This window comes from Dipodomys merriami, unplaced genomic scaffold (assembly GCF_024711535.1).
Source record: "Dipodomys merriami isolate MVZ:Mamm:240054 unplaced genomic scaffold, mDipMer1.0.p SCAF_17, whole genome shotgun sequence".
Taxonomy (NCBI): Eukaryota; Metazoa; Chordata; class Mammalia; order Rodentia; family Heteromyidae; genus Dipodomys; species Dipodomys merriami.
Window position 1 is genome coordinate 31,474,620 of NW_027203048.1, and position 15,146 is coordinate 31,489,765.

Genomic DNA, 15,146 nt, shown 5'->3' on the forward strand with positions numbered 1-15,146 from the left:
TGTAGGGTCTCATATGTGTTAGACAGCACTCAACGCTTTGAGCTATACCTCCCTTTTTGCAGATAAGGTTTCACTTTCTGCCTGGACTGGCCTGAGCTTTAATTTTTCTTTTCTTTTCTTTTTTTTTCTGAGCTTTAATTTTTCTACTTGTGCTTTCTCTTGCTGGTGATGACAGGCACAGCCCCTGTGCCCAGCTATTGGTTGTGATGGAGTCTCACAAACTTAATGACTGCTGGCCTCAAACCTCCATCCTTCAATCCCTGCCTCCTAAGTAGCTAGCATTACAGGTTTGAGCCACTGTCCCTGACCACTCGTGACTCTTTCAGCATAGCATGACCCCACCTGACCAGATAAAGAATGATTAGTGCTTTCTCCTTGCCCCTTCCCTGTAGAAGCTCACATCTGTGCAGTACTCTAAAGAAAGACTTGAAGTGGGGTCGAGTGAAAAAGCTCAGGGACAGTGCCCATGCTCCAAGTGAGCCCCACAACTGACAAAAAAAAAAAAAAAAAGACTCGAGCCCACTGAGCCCCGTTATCAGACCTTCCCAGTGTGGCCAATGTTCAATTCCATCTCCTTCCTCTGCCCTTCTCTGCTTGTCTCTTTAATTAACAGGGACGCCTGGAGTTGGGGCTTAGGCTCTGAAACTCCAGTAACAGGAAGAGGAACATGAGCATAAGACCCTTAAATTGAGACTCAAACTGGAAGGACCCCCTCACCCTTGCCCACGCTGTGCTGCGCCCACAAGGCCTGCAAGCAGCTCCTTGGGTACAGGCCTTGTTCAGGGCTTTCTAGTCCCAGCACTGACATCCTGGAGGGAGGCCATGTTGGGGCCACCAGAGGCCAGTAGGCTTGTGCAACTTGCCCTGTGGCCTTCGCTTGTCCCTTTCAGCTATTTATCACTCTTGGGAGGCCCATTGTGTTTCGGAGTGGGAATGAAGGAGGCAGAACATGAGAAGTTTCTGAGACAGACTAAAGAGAAAGGGAGTTTTCTCTTTCACAAGCCTACAGGGACTTTCTCCACTGGGTGGAGCATTTTGCATTCCAGAGTCTGGGCTTGGGCGGAACCCGGATCTTGCTCAAGTCCTGGCTCCCAGCATTTCCCCCAGGAAATCTGCTCAGCTTTCAGACTCCATTTTAGTCTTTCTGTCAGTGAATTATTTCCAGTGTGGCTGGGCTCCAAGCTTAATTTTGTGAGGGAAATAGTCACTGTCGGTCTCAATCTCCCAGCCAAGGTCTCCATCTAAGGAGTCTAATGTGGAACCATTGCCTGCTGATAGGCAAGCCAGGCCCTCTCTTGCTTCCCCTCAGCCATCGGTTGCACACGTCTGCTTCAGTTCTCCTCTTGTGATTTGATGGCTTTGGCCTGCTTGTTTAGCTTCTGCTTTTCTAAGGAACGACCATGGGCTTTTAGGATAAGCAGACTCAAGGGTGGCTTTTCACCTGCCACCTGCACAGTGTGCCCTTGTCACTTCTGCAAGCACCCACTCAGAGAAACAATCCCAGTGCCACACTACCAGCTGCGTCCTCTGAGCCTTGCTGTTCTTGAAAAGGGGATGGAAATCTGTGATGATCCGTAAGCCGCTTTCACCTCCCCTTGGTATTCTTCCGGATGAGAGACTTTAAAGCATGTTTGCTAATGTGCTCCCAGCTGCCCCCTGACTTTGTACATCTTAAAAATGCTCCTTTGTTTTTCCTTCAAAGGTACTTTGGGGACGTAGCTGGCTTTGGAGAGCAGAGGAAGCAGGTAGGAAGGGTCTCTGGGATCCTGCACCGCCGGAACCCTCACCAAGCTCCCACCCCAGTGGTCCCTGGGGTAACTTCCCACACTCTACATTTCTTGACATACTCTACATTTCTAAATTAACCAAAACCCTGCCAGAGGAATTCGGTTATTATCTTTGAAAATAAGGCCCTGCATCCATATGCTTAAAAACTAAAAGTGGATCCCTGTTTGTCACTGTTGTAAGGTGAGAAAATAAAAGAAGCTGCATTTTGAAGTCTTTACTGGGGCGCAAGCGGTCTGCAAGCAGCCAGTTAACAAAGAGCTGCACCTGCAAAGACACTTAACACAGCAAACAGGCCAGGGAAGAAAGGAAGGACAAAAACATACCCACAAACCAATTCAGCTCCAGTGGAGAGCCAAAATGGGATGCCATGTTGGCCGGAGAAGAAACGGGAGACAGGACAGGAACACAGAGACTCGTGGCATGGTGTAATGGCTCCTGTGCTGGTCCTGGCCTAAATAGGGTCAGGTCAGGGGACAGGGTCACAGGAAGCTCACAGTCCTAAGCACTGGATTGACAGGTTCAGTAACCTATTAGCGGAGTGCCCACCCCAGAGATTCAACTGGGGCAGGAGGGGCTTTACCTCCTACCATGAAGACAAGATGCCAGACCCTACCATCTATCATGTCACTAAAACGGCACCAGCCAAACCTGTTCTCCCAACTTCATCATCATGTACTACTATTCAAAGTGGGTCAAACACCTCAACCTCAGACCTGAAACTTTGAAACTATTGCAAGAGAGAGTAGGAGAAACATTAGAACTTCTAGGTATAGGTAGAAACTTCTTGAAAAGAGTCCCAGGGCACAATAGATAGGAGAGACACTTGACAAGAGGGACTACATCAAAATAAAAAGTTTCTGAACAGCTAAGGATATTGTTGCTAAACTAGAAAGACAGCCAACAGACTGGGAGAAGTTCTTTGATCAATGTATCAGACAAAGACCTAATATTCAATATATGAGCAAGGAGCTCAAGAAACTAACCCCTCCCAATAATAATAAAGCAATCACTAAATGAGCAAGAGAAGAGATAAGAATGGCAAAGAAGGGCTGGGAAGGTGGTTCAGTGGTAGAGCACTTGCCTTGCATGCATGAGGCCCTGGGTTCGATTCCTCAGCACCACATAAGCAAAAAGAAAAAAGCCGGAAGTGGCTCTGTGGCTCAAGTGGTAGAGCGCTAGCCTTGAGCTGAAGAGCTGAGAGACAGCGTTCAGGCCCCACAACCGGACCCAAAAAAAAAAAAAAAAAAGAATGGCAAAGAAATACATGAGGAAATGCTCATCATCCCTGGCTGTAAAAGAAATGCAAATCAAAACAATGCTGAGATTCCGTCTCACTCCAGTTAGATTAGCCAATATTGTGAATTCAAACAACAAATGTTGGCAGGATTATAGGGGAAAAGGAACCCTTCTGCACTGTTGGGTGGGAATGTAAACTAGTACAACCACTCTGGACAGCATTCTGGAGGTTCCTCAAACAACTAAACATAGACCAGCCATACCACTCCTAGAAACCTGCACAATGTTCATTACCATGTTATTCATAATAGCCAACATATGGAAACAGCTCGGATGCTCCACAATAGATGAGTAGGTCCAAAAATGTATCTATACACAACGGAGTTTTACACAGCCATTAGAATAAAATAATGTAATTGGCAGAGAAATGAATGGAACTGGCAAAACAAAGTCATGTTACGTGAGCTAAGCCAAGTTCAGAGAGACAAATGGCATGTGCCTCTGACATGTAGAAATAGATCTTAAAATACACTAGGATATGATAAATTGTACAGAGTTCTATATACTCACACTCAGTGAGACTAAAAGAGGATACTCTTAAGATTGAGAAACACAAAGGCACAATGCCTACATACCTCTTCATATATATACATATATATATATATATGAAGATATGGAAATGCTTCTCTAAGATATTGAAATGCTTCTCCCTTTTTTCTTGTATTTTTTTTGTATTTTTATTTTTTGATGATTCTGTCCTTATGTATGGTGTATTCAAGTGTATATCTTCAGGAAGGTTGAGGGAAGGGTATAGAACTCAAGGAAAAAAGGCTGAAACAGCATAACAATGGAACTCACTGGACACTGGTAAGAGTGAACTATACAACTCGTGGATAGAGATGGGAGGGAGGGACTGGGAGAGAGTAAGGGAACAGAAGACACTGTATAAAAGGCAATGTACTATTACCTGAATCATGTAATTGTAGTCCTGCCATACCTCACCTCTATAATAATAATAAAGTAAATTTAATTTTTTTTACAAAAAAGAAGGCCCTCCCAAAATGTGAATTATCTGCTCTTGAGGAGGTTATTTGTTTGTTTGTTTGGTTGGTTGGTTTTTCGGTTGATCATGGGACTTGACCTCAGGGCCTGGACACTGTCCCTGAGCTCTTTTTGCTCAAGACTAGCACTCTCCCAATTTGAGTCACAGTGTTACTTCTGGTTTTCTGGCTGTTAATTGGAAATAAGAGTCTCACTGCCTTTCCTGCATGGACTGCCTTTGAACTGTGAGCCTCAGACTTCAGACTCCTGAGTAGCTAGAATTACAGGCATGAACCACCAGTGCCAAGCTGTTTTGTTTTTAATGTGGTAATAGTACTTGAATTCAGGGCCTGAACATGATTCCTTAGCTTTTTCACTCTAGGTTGGCACAACTTTACTTTCAGATTTTTTTTCCTGGCTAATTACAGATAAGAGTCTCATAGACTTTCTGCCCAGGCTGTCTTCAAACTGCAATCCTCAGAACTCACTAGGGTTAGAGGTATGAGCCACCAGCTCTCAAATCTCTTCTAGAAGTTCTTAGTGCCTCAGTTAATAAACTGAGGCATCACTTGGCCAAGAGACAATCCACGAGCTTTCCTTGTTCCTGGGTGCCGCACCTCCTAACTGAAGTGCAGCTTTCTCCTCAGTCAACACCCTGTTTCTTAACAATGTTGGCATTCCTGAATAGATAAAGTTGTACTCAGAGCTCCAGATCAAAGGCCTGACACTGCGGTTCCAATATGCAGTAGTGAAGGACAGAGGGAGATGAATTATACCAGGACAGGAAGAAGCAAAGCAAGCAAGCATTTCAGCCTGTCTTTGAAGACATAGACATGAACTTTAGGTTTAAATGAAAGAATTAGGGAAGGGGGATTTTGTTTGTTTGTATAATTAAACAGTCCCTGTGGAGGTAGTAAAAGGTGTGGTCCAGTCGCTTATTATCTCTGATTGGTCAGGCAGCCTTGTCTTTGATGCTTGGGGAGGCTGCTTTGACTCCTGCCACAGGATGTGAATCCAAGATGGTTAACTGCACGCCCCCTGTAGGAAAGAACAGCTCAGAGCAAGAGCATGTGCAAAATAAAGACAGAGCATCTTCAAGCCCACATGAAAAGTCAGTACTTTGAGCAAAGGCAATTATAAAATCACCTAAGTACCTGTTATAAAATTACCAAGGAAACTGATGACTCAAGGCCAAGCATGTGTCATGTGCCTGAGTGTGAAACTGGATTTTTAGAACCCAGGCCTAAAGCCCAGGAGCCTCAGATTAGGTCTTCCATTCACCCCCATGCCAAATAAAGAAGCATGGTGAAAGGCAGAGAAAGAAAGGAGAGTTATTACACCAGAGCCATGGGAAGACAACACTTCAGCATATCTTCAGCCATCTTTCAAAATACAGACATTGGCTGCAGGTTCAATTTTCCCTATTGAAAGGTATGCCTTAGTTAAAACAGTCCCAAAGCCAGTGCCAGTGGCTCACACCTGTAATCTAGCTACTCAGGAGGCTGAGATCTAAAGATTGCGGTTCAAAGCCAGTCTGGGCAGGAAAGTTCATTAAGACTCTTATCTCCAATTAACCAACAGAAAACTGGAAGTGGCGCTGTAGCTCAAGTGGTAGAGCACTAGCCTTGAGCTGAAGAGCTGAGGGACAGTGCCCAGGCCCAGAGTTCAAACCCACTACTGTGCCGGGCGCTGGTGGCTCACGCCTGTAATCTTAGCTACTCAGGAGGCTGAGATCTGAGGATCGCGGTTCAAAGCCAGCCCTGGCAGGAGAGACCATGAGACTCCTATCTCCAATAAACCACCAGAAAACTGGAAGTGGCGCTGTAGCTCAAGTGGTAGAGCGCTCGCCTTGAGCTGAAGAGCTGAAGGACAGCGCTCAGGCCCAGAGTTCAAGCCCCACAACCGACCAAAAAAAAAAAAAAAAACCCACTACTGACAAAAAAAAAAAAAAAAAAAAAACAGTCCCAAGTGGCAGGTATGGTCTGGTTGACCATTAGCTTAGTCTTTGACTTTGGAGCTCTGGAGGAATTTTTACTTTAGTACTGGAACAGACCAAGAATAAGCCTGTCTCCTGAAGTTTGTGTTTTTGCTTTAAGATGATAAGAAGGAAATGTCACCTGTTTGATAGGCAGTTTGCCTTCTACACAAAGTTGACATCTGTGAATCAGGTCTTTCTTAGAGTCTGGTGATTGTGAAGAAAATAGCTCAGATGAAAGGGAACAGATAGCTGGGCACCGGTGGCTCACGCCTGTAATCCTAGCTACTGAGGAGGCTGAGATCTGAGGATCACGGTTCAAAGACAGCCCAGGCAGAAAAGTCCATGAGACTCTTATCTCCAATAAACCACCAGAAAACTGGAAGTGGTGCTGTGGCTCAAGCGGTAGAGCACTGCTCGCCTTGAGCTGAAGAGCTGAGGGATAGTGCCCAAGCCTAGAGTTCAAGCCCCATGACCCAAAAAAAAAAAAAAAAAAGAAAGAAAGAAAGAAAGAAAAAGAAAGGGCACAGATACAATGTTAGGGGACTTTTCCATTTACAAGTGCATCATGGGAGATGGGAGCGAGACAGGGCTTGTAGGTGTTGGGCATGGAGGTGGTGGGGGAAGCCATTATTCAGAGTGAGACCTGTGGAAGAAGATGCTGTCAGGGTTTAGGAAAGGATAGAGGGAGGGATGGCTGACACTACTCTAGAGGGGTGAAGAATTTAACTTCCCTAGACAGCTTGTAAGGCTGACCCTGTCCTTCCTTGTGCTACCTCACTTAATTGTGATACTTGATATTTGTGGGCTCTGGGAAGGGGACTAAGGAGAGCATCTCTGCTGTGGGAACATAATATGAGCCCCATATGGCCAGGACTCCTGGGTGCCAGGACTTGGGGGACCAATGTGTCCCCATTCCCCCATGAGTGTCCTTGTACTTGCAACCCAATCAAGAGTTAAATACACTGGCTGTGCATTTACAAACACTTGCTGCATGCTGCAAGTGCCCCTGTCCCTTCTTCACAGTGCCTGGAAGGTAGACACTAGCTACAGAGATGCTGTTAGAACTGTGACCAGAGCTATCACCAGGGAATGGAAGACAGTGAGCCAACTCAGAGCTGATAGAAATGAGCCCGGAGTATCTGAAGCTTTGACAAGGGCTTCATGAACCCATAACCAACCTGTCTCCCTACCTCATTCCCACTCAGCTCTTCTGATATCTCGAGGTTAAGAGAGTGTGTGTCCAGGATCTCATTGGAATTGCCAGGCCAGGCCCCTTGTCTATGTAAGTGGAGGTAAGTGAACACCCCACAGAAAAAGAGAGGGAGCTTTGCTGATCTAGACAAGCAGAATGCCTGACTAGACATAGTGACTTAGATAGGTGACTTGGAAGATCTGGTTTTACCTGTTTCCACCTTTTGTTTTTCTCCAGACAGAATGACTTTATCTCACTGATAATAACAGAGAACAGATAGCAGAATTCTGTGTCTGGCTCTATGCCTAGCTTATGTTGCCTAATATCATACCCTCACAGCCACTCTGATATTAAAAGTCTTGATTATACTGAGATGGAAACTAAGGCTCAGAGATTTGAATAATTATGCAACTAGCATCTAGAGGTCCAAATTCTGATTCATCTCTCCAGAGGTCTGACTGCTCTTGACTGCACTCACTGCCCAATGTGCTGTTCTCCACAGAATCCTATCCTGTCCTTCTCTGTGGGATAAGACCCAATGGCCATATCTCAGAATAGCCAGGAGGGAGTTTCTGTGTAAACCATTGCTCTAATGATGGGCTTCAGGGAAGGAACTACTCAATATCCATGTAACTTCAGATGTGTAAAGTCACAGTTCTTTAATAACTTCTCCAGCTCCCATGTCACTCTAGAATTTAGATATGCAAGTGCAGGTTTGGCTCTCAAAATCTTATACAGTGTAACTGATTCACTATGTTGTAAGACTGTCCAGACCTGAGCTGCCAGTATTTGCTCAAGTCTTAATAGGCCAAATTAAGAGTGCATGATGGATACATGGTAACTGTTAAGGAAAAGGAGAAAGAAGGGAAGGGTGGGAGTAAAAGTGTTCTCTAACTCGCTGGGTTCCTAGTTGCCTCCGAAAGATGGCAAAACAAGTCATGGCTAGACCAAAATCCATGGCTGTGTGGGGCATTTTTAAAGGTGTCTGAGCCCAAAACCTACATGGATACTTTCCTTCTGTCTCCATCACAGCCAGAAGATGTTGAGGACAAGCTTTAGGAACTGATGGGCTCCCGCTAAGACAGGCCAAATTTCCATTCTTGCTCCCTGAACTGGGCCACAGGCCTCCTTGTTTTCTACCTTCCATCACAGTCCTTTTTTGGGGGGTGGAGGGGTGTTGGGTGGGTTATGGAGCTTGAACTCTAGGCTTCGGCACTGTCCCTCTTAAGCTCTTCAGCTTAAGGCAAATGCTCTACCACTTGAGCCACAGCACCACTTTTGGTTTTCTGGTGGTTAATTGGAGATGAGCCCCACAGATTTTCCTGCTCAGGCTGGCTTTGAACCACAGTCTTCCCGTCTCAGCCTCCTGAGCAGCTAGGATTACAGGCGTGAGCCACTGGCCCAGCCCATCACAGTGCTTTTATACGATTTCCGATTCTCTCCACTGTATGTGTGTCTGACTCTTTTCCTCACACCTGTGGCTCCATCTCCTCCAATGTCTAAACCACACAGCAACTTCTAAGACTCAGCCAAACTCCAGTGGCCAGGTGGTTCCTTGTACATTTTCTTTAAAAAATACAACTGTTTTCCCTTACAACCTTTTATTTCTGCCACACCATGAAATGATTTTCTCCTCTTCCTCCCCTTCCTCCCTCTCCTCCTCTTCTTTTTCTCTACCTCCTCCTCTTCCTCTTCCTCCTCCTTATTTTTCCTCTTTCTTTTCCTCTTCTTCTTATGTAGTATTGGGTTTTGAACTCAGGGCTTTGCACTTGCAAACACTCTACCATTTGAGCCATACCTCGGCCTTTGTTATAGTTATTTTTCAGGCAGAACCTCGCACTTTTTGCCAGGGGCCCGCCATGAGCTGTGATCCTCCTACCAATACCTCCCACATAGCTGGGATTGCAGGTCTGATCCACTATGCCCAGCTCTAGTGCTGACTTTTGAACTCTAAACCTCATACATGCCAAGCAGATGTTCTACCACTGACCTATACGCCAAAAGTCCATTTTAACTGAGAATGGAGACTGAGCCCTGGTGCTTGTGCTTAGTCATCATTTTCAGGACTGCAGGTTCTTGGATTTCAAAATTGTGTGTGTGTGTGTGTGTGTGTGTGTGTGTGTGTGTGTGTGTGTGTGTGTGTGTGTGTGTGTGTGTGTGTGTGTGTGTGTGTGTGTGTGTGTGTGTGTGTGTGTGTGTGTGCTGGTATTGGGAGAGCCTGAACTCAGTGGCTTTACACTGTCCCTTAGCTTTTTCACTATTATTGATGCTCTAGCACTTGAATCACACCTCCACCTCAGGCTTTCTGCTGTTTAATTGGAGATACACATCTCATTGACTTTCCTGCCTGTGCTGGCTTGAACTTCAGATCTTGGCTTCCTGAGTAACAAGGATTAAAGGCATGAACTACCAGCACCTGACACATTTCAAAAGTCTTGTTGAAAATGGAGATGTAAGAAACTAAGCTACTGAATGGTGAGCAGTCTGTACCCCAAGAAAGATTTGTACCCCCACAGGTTGTTTTCCAGCCAAATGATGTTCTGGCTATGAATTCAGCCACTTGGGACTCCTCCAAATACAGGTAAGTAGCACTTGGGGTGAAGATTTTTTTAAATCAAATTTCTTAAATAGGTACTTGGTTAATTCAGTTTTTAAAATGTTGGATAAAACACAGCATTTAATTTAATTTTTTAAGCACAATAAAAGGCAGTCTAATTTTTTTTTGGGGGGGGGCGGGAATACCAGTCCTAGGGCTCAAACTCAGGGCTGGGGTGCTGTCCCTGAACTTTGGGCTCAAGACTAGTGCTATACCACTTGAGCCACCATTCCACTTTTATAATTTTTGTTTTTTTGTTTGTTTTTTTAAGTTCTTAACTCTTAAGTGCTTAATTGGTTTTTCCTTCCCCAGGCTGGCTTCAAATTATGATCTTCAGATCTCAACCTCCTGAATAGCAAGGGTTATAGGCATAAGCCACCATGCCTAAGTAATTTAATGCTAATAATTCTTCTGTCCTGCCTGCACAAATTGTACTGTTAATCATGTGTCCTACTGTACTTTATCAGGGTGGTTTATATAAATGAGTACAAAAAGCAGAAATCACTCTAAAAGAATTGGGTGTATTTTCCTTTAACATTACTTTATTACTTTATTTATTTATTTATTTATTTTTGGTCAGTCGTGGGGCATGAACTCTGGGCCTGGGCACTGTCCCTCAGCTCTTCAGCTCAAGGCTAGAGCTCTACCACTTGAGCCACAGTGCCACTTCAGGCTCTTTCTGCTTATGTGGTGCTGAGGAATGGAACCCAGGGCCTCATGCATGCAATGCAAGCACTCTACCACTGAGCCACCTTCCCCACCCTGATTTGTGGATTTTAACCATTATTATATAATTCTGTAATTTAAATTGTTCAGCCTAGCCCTGTGATGTAAGCATGCACAGTTGCCTTAATCTATCTACCCTTTTTGAGTGTTCATTTCTCCTAACTCAGGAAAATGCACTTCAGGTTCACTAAAAATTCTTGAGCTGGTTTTTTTTTTTTAATTTCTGATTAGCAGTAGAAGCTGTTAATTAGCAAAATGGAACTCATCAGTCCAAACAAATGATAGACAAGATGTGGGTTGGAAAGGGGAGGCCCTCCCACTCTCTCCTAAACAGAATTGAAAGTTTTAGTGAGAGTGCATCATAAATAAAATAAAATATGTCATGAATTTATATAGGATGAATAAATGGACAAGAGCAAATCCTTTCCTTATAATAGAAATTCAACAACAAACATAAAAGAAATGATGGGGCTAGAAAAATCATCAATGCCAGCCAGGCATGGTGCTCAATCTTGTAAATCTAGCTACTTGAGCATTGGAGGATTATAGTTTGAGGCCAGCCCAGGCAATGTTTCACAAAACAAAACAAAAATTCATGTGATTTTATCTCAACCACTGGCTGTGTGCAAAGTGGCGTATCTGTCATTCCAGCCTCACAAGGGGGCATCACGAGGAGGATCACAGTCCAAGTAGACCTGGAGAAGCAACTGAAAAGTTCTGCTAGAAGGATTTGAGTGGTAGAGTACACCTGCCTAGCAAGCAGGAGGCCCTGACTTCAGCCCCAGCACTACCACATTTAAAGAAAAGAAAAAAGAACAGAAACAAAGTCATCAGTGTTGACCAAAATTGTGAGAATTTTATGTCAAATTGGATATTTACATCTTCTCAAAGCAATATCTTCTAGATATTGCTGCTTATTGATTACCAAGTGAAGAATATTAGAGGGCCTTACCTTAACTAGACATCAAAATTAGCATCACAAATATAGGAAAATCTCAATTTCATATGTCTCCTATTACAAATGTACTGAGAAGAGCATCATTTCTATGACATTCTTTCCAAAATAAAACAATAACAAGGTAACTTAGTCTAATCAAATAAAACAATGAGGAACATCTCTTAGACAAGCTAGTCCTTCATTTAAAAAAATTTAAGGTCAAGAAAGGCAAGGGAAAAAAGAACAAGATGTAGACATTGTTATAGATTACAGGACAGTGCTCTCAGGCGGTCAGGAAACAGTAGACTATAGACATAGTGGTAGTAAATATGGCGGTGGGGGAGAATCGGCAACTGCGAAATCCAGATGAAGAATGTACAGGATTTCTTTGTACCAAAACTTAACATTATATCAGAATTAAAAGTTATCTTCCCAAAGCTACGCAATGGAAGTAGTGAAGTTAATGAGTCTAAGAAGCTGCTCAGTGAGCTGCTTCCATGGCAACCTGTGTTTGGCTAACCGGCAGGAATGACTACTGTATCTGACCACCTGCCTGCGTCCTGCCACTAGAACACTGTCACAATTGCCTGAGTTCATCCATCTTCCATGCACAGAGCTGGCATTTCAAAGTCTCCAGAGACGGTTGTGGGACTGTGATGTGTTTACTAATGAACCTTTATATGTGGGGTGGAACTGCATTTAGGAGTTGTTTTCATTATAACCTGATTGCATTAGAAGTCATAGACCCAATTTGCTGTGAATAACCAAATTCTTGTAGATGAGTTTATGACTCTCCAGCCCTCTAGGGGTGTGACTGTCTTGGGGCAGTCCCCAGCCTACACAGAGTCCTGTTCTCATATTTATGGAAGGGCCTTCGTTTCTTTGGGAATCCCCCTGCTGGCCAGTTGAGGCGGACTGTTCACAAAACAAGCTTCATGATCCCTTCTCTGCTCAAGCCCCTTTCGAGGCCTTACACCTGATTTTTGTGTTTCATTTCATGTTCTTTTTTCCTTCAGCCACCCCTTTGCTGGAAATTATGTGTCAGGCTCCTTAAAATCTACTGAGTATGCTGGTACTAGTGGCTCACACCTGCAATCTTATCTATGTAGGAGGCTAGGATTAGGAGTATTGCAGCTTAAGGTCAGCTTGGGCAACACGTGAGACTCCTTGTCAACCAATATCTAGGTATGTTAGTGTGTACCTGTTATTGTTACTATCTGGGAGGCTGAGATCAGGAGGATCATGGTTTCAGGCCAGCTTTGGCAGAAATGTCAGTGAGACTGTATCTCAATGAAAGAAGATGGTTATGGTGGCATACCCATCGTCCCAGCTATGACAAGAAGAGTAAAATAGGTGGACTACAGTCCAGGAACAGGATTAGACAAAAAAAAAATAGACTGTCTCAAAAAATAACCAGAACAAAAAAGGGTGGAGGTATGGACTATAGTAGAGCCTTCCTAACAAAAATGAGGCCTTTAGTTTCAAACCCTAGTATTCCCTCCCCCCTCCCCACCAAATCTACTGGTTTTATCTCAGAAGTTTCTGGAATGAACTAGAACAGTACATTAAGCTCCATGGTCACTGTTACACAATGCTGAAAGTTTTCTCCTTCTCCTGTTTCCTATCCCCATTTAGGTCCAGTTACATAGAATATGTGAAATCATACACCCAGAGGCAATTACTGTCAATGTTTTAATTCATGTCTTTCAAGACTTGAACAATATACTTTGTATTTTGAACAGTAGTGCATTCTCATGGTTTAAAAACAAAGTATATAGTAAAAAGTCTTTTTATGCTTATTCCCCGTGCCAATTTGCTCAATTTGCTTCTTGTTCTTAGATTTCTAAACTTATATGCACATACAGATTCAAAGATAAAAAATTTCTCATTTGGTCTGAAAAGGAGTACTGTTTAAAAGTCTTTTTTTTTTTTTTTTTTTAACAATACTTCCTAGGCTTTTGAAGCTGGCCTTGCATTTGCTAGGCAGGCTCTCAGCCACATGAGACACACCCTTAGGCCTTTTTTTCCTTTTGTTATTTTTCAGATAGGGTCTCTTGATTTTCTCTTAGCCCATCTCCAACTGTGATCCTCCTCCCAATCTGCCTTCCAAATAGATGAGATTACAGACATGTGCTACCATGCCTGGCTGAATTTGCTTATCTTTAAAAAACATAGGAATATATTTCCATATCAGTAGATGGAAATCTTGCTGATTTTTGTAGTTACATAGTACTCCATTATAGGACTGTACTGTAATTTATTTAAATAATTCAGTGTTTACTTGTCCTCCATTTCTGTGCCCCCTTTTTACTCCCACTAAAAAGACAAAAACAAAACAAAACTAAAACAAAACTAAAAATGCCTACAAAAGACAGTCCAGTGTTGATGTTCTTCCTTTCTGGAGGTAAATTGTTTCCGTATCATTTTCTGAAGTCTCATAATTACCTTAGCCTATTTGCATTTTAAGAAAAACACTTTTAATGAATAATTTAAATGGTTGATTAAGCTATGAAGATTGTCAAAACCTGTAGATGTTAATTGTACTTCAGAAAATTGGATTTCTAATTCCTTGGGTTAAAAAAATAAAGACAGAGGCACAGAACGCTAAAAAGATAAGTCTGTGAAAATGTACTCCCTGTCTGGTAGGCAACCACAGAATCCGAGCGAGAGAAGATATTACGACCATAGTCTGTCAGCATTTTCAGAAATATGACTCCCGTCCCCACGCGCCAGCCAGGCAGGCTCCCTGCTAGACATGGTGATGAGGACAGGGCTGCCCTGGGGTGACATTTGTTTTGAAGGAGATCAGAGGCCAGAGCACATTGCAGGGTATCAGGAATCCTTCTGACCTTAGTGCTGAATCTTTATTAAGATGAAATGTGTACCTAGTAATGCTTTCCTCATCGAAAACCTATTGTAGACAACATGTGTCATTAAGAATAGAACTTAAGGCCACGTGTTTCAGCTATTTGTAATAGTTGAAATAGTTGGTGCCTTATGTGTAATAAGGCATCTCAAGGGGTGGTTAAGCTAAGGATTTAGTTTTTCTTCTGATTGGGGGGGTCCCAACAAGCTCCTCCCAGGGGAAGGGCTTCTGCCTGGCACATGCTTATTCTGTCGATTGTTCTCAGTTCACAGATGAGGAAATTAAGACAATGTTAAGCAATCCACAACTTTATCCAACACTATTCACTCAAATAAGAAATGAAAGCCACTAATTTACTTAAACATAGACTGGCGCAGGCAAACTGTAGCTCTCACATCCATGTGTTTGGGAGCTATGTTTGAACCAGGTCTGAGACAAACATGGCAGAGAGTAGCTGTAACATCAAAGGAAGGGTCCCTAAAGAATTGCCTACCCGCTCAGCTCCATATATAATCCATGCCAATTTTCCTGTTTCCAGTCACAATCCTCACTCTTTTTTCCTGTTACTACTATGACAAAGCATACAAAGCTATCCAGACAGCCCATTCCTTAAACTCATGGGAATCTAGAAATACCACTTATTTATGGCTTTAAAAACTATGGCTATAATAAGGAAGCACTTTGGTATTTTCCACTTGGTCAGAAAGGGCTGGTCTCGGGGCTGGGAAGGTAGCTCAGCGGTAGAGTGCATGCCTTGCAAGCATGAGGCCCTGGGTTCGATTCCTC